Genomic DNA, 2,529 nt, shown 5'->3' with positions numbered 1-2,529 from the left:
ATGCTAGACTTTGAGTTCTGTGGTTCAGTTTTGGAGTGGATTTGAACTGTTAGCATAGGTAGGGTCTTACTTCATGTCTGTTGCAAAGTATGAAGCATAGAACTATTATGGTTTCCAATAGATAAAAAAATTTTAGAGAAGTTACAGGTTATTCATATGTGAAAGGCTTGATGTAGATTAAAATAAATCCTTTCTTCAGCATTAGTTTTGTTTGTCTAAAGTCAGTGTGTTCATGTATACTTCTATTACAGAAATTGACCCAGGTTTAATTTCATCTATCTACATGAAATCAAAACGCTTTGTTTTAATTATCTCTTTTTAGGCTTGGGATGGATTCAAAGAAAATAACTTCACTTTTGATTAATTTTTCAACATGTATCTCTGGAGCACAATATCCACATTAAAACAAACATGTCTCGGTGGGCCTTAACACCCAAGACAGAGTATATGGGCTCCAGTGGGGGAGGTGCTGTGGGAGGGTGCTAGTGGGGATGGGGCTATAAAGATGATTCAGGTTGTTTGAGATATTTTGTATGAAATACAACAAAATTTAATAAAAACATTTTTTAAGTCAGGAGTGTCTTACACAGTTAAATCTCTGCCCTTCGGATCCTTTACACTAACTGGAAGTTAGGAATTAATACACTGCCTAGCATCTTCCAGACCTGTTTTCTTAATTCTGATAGTGAATAACAATAGTCCTAGTTCTAATGGCAGACTTGGTAATAAAGTACCGGGTTCCCTAGCAAGAAAAAAAATCAGGAGTCGCTACTCCAGCGCCATGCTCTTCACCTTCAAATTCCGAAGCCCATTCATGGGGTGCCAAAATTCTTCTTATGGAACTAGTGGAATATCAAATGAGAATTCTTTATTATATGTAAAATGTAGGATAATATTTACATATAATTATATGTAAAATGTAGGATTGATTGTAGCTTTAGCTTCTTTAGGTCCTCTAGTTTAAATTCTTCTTGGCACTGTGTGGCTTTTAAAGCTATAGCACACAATTTCAAGTATGTTGTGATTTTGTCTATGTATTCATTTGTTCTATGAATTTAGAATTATTGTGTTGAGCTTGGCCCTACTTTTTATTGTAGGTGCCCTGAAATGTCCAGTGCCGAGGAATTAAATTTCAGACCAGGAAACTCCAGTCTGTACCACTCAAGAGCATTTTACTGCCCACTTGAGAAGCTTTTATTTAGGAAGCTTAGTGTTGAAAGTTCACACAGAGTTTACATATGATAATTGCTCAAGCAGTATAGAACACGTAAGAATTTCCCCATCATTATAGTAAGAAAACATCACAGTGTACCCAAGGCTGTGGTGACTGACCCAGCAGCAGACCTCCTTAGAAGCACACACAAACAGGGTGAGGGACATGACAACCTGTTCCCAACATCCCAGAAACAAGTCCAAGCTTCCTGGAAACAGACATCCCCTCCCTCAAGCCTCTGTATCAGCAAAGCCCAAATAATCTGTAACTCTTAGTGTACCAAGTGCCAGAAGTCTGTTGAGGGACAAGGAAGGTGGCTACATTTTGTAGATATCTTATTTTGATATTCTGTCACCTCCACTAGGCCAGCCCCAAGAGTCAAAGTTCATGTCTCTCCTAAAACTGGCACCCCAGCACTGAAGCAGACTCTGAGTCACCTCCAACATGACCAATCCCCTCCATCCCAGCAAGGACCAGCACTAGGACACATTCCTCCTGGGCCTGATTCCAACATTAACTCTGAGAAGACACTATTCTCAGGAGTTTACAGCATTATTTGTATTTCCTTGTTGTAGAGTGGTATTTACTGTATTGTAAGATGGTTAGCAGTGGCTCTGCCTCCCCATAATTATGACAAACACAGCCAGATGTTTGCTATGAGGCAAAAACCACCCATGGTTGTCTGTCATATATTATTCTCATTCTGTTTGCTAAGAATTTTCATCATAAAAAGGCAATACAATTTTTTAAGCAGACAAGATCCAAAACCAAATTTTATTTAAATATCCTTGAGAATAAATAAAGATAAGGATTTGCAGTTCTCTTATATAGATAAATAAGGTAAAGAGCAGTTGGCCTTCTATCTACTAGCAAGTATCTTTATATGTTCATCACTTCTTCAGCTTACCTGTGCTTTTGTGGAAGACAATATTAAATGAACATGGTCAGAATGTGGCAAAAACCGCATTCACCCTTCAAACCTCAGTTATTCAGTTCAGTATCACTCAATGGTTAGGCATTAGGCTTTAGAATAAATTTACCCATGCCCACAGTTTTGTCTTGTGCTTAACTTTTACAAACTGAAACTGATCTATAAAACAGTTAAACTGGGGACTGGAGAGATGGCTCAGTGGTTAAGAGCACTGAATGCTCTTATAGAGAATGGTCTTATAGAGGACCCAGGGTTCTATTCCCAGCACCCACATGGTGGCTAACAACCATCCCTAACTCCAGTTCCAGGGAATCCAACACTCTCTTTTGACCTTCGCAGGTATTGCATGACATGGGTGCACTTACATATATGCAGGCAACACATT

At 38.6% G+C, this 2,529-nt stretch overlaps 1 pseudogene; it reads right to left on the bottom strand.

Annotated features, from left to right (window-relative positions):
* Positions 1–201: 201 nt before the first annotated feature.
* Positions 202–2,180, bottom strand: LOC103746184 (annotated as a pseudogene).
* Between the last annotated feature and the right edge of the window lie 349 nt (positions 2,181–2,529).

This window comes from Nannospalax galili, unplaced genomic scaffold, assembly GCF_000622305.1.
Source record: "Nannospalax galili isolate Female #2095 unplaced genomic scaffold, S.galili_v1.0 scaffold1024, whole genome shotgun sequence".
In the NCBI taxonomy this organism is placed as follows: domain Eukaryota; kingdom Metazoa; phylum Chordata; class Mammalia; order Rodentia; family Spalacidae; genus Nannospalax; species Nannospalax galili.
This window is presented reverse-complemented; position numbering and strand designations above follow the sequence as displayed.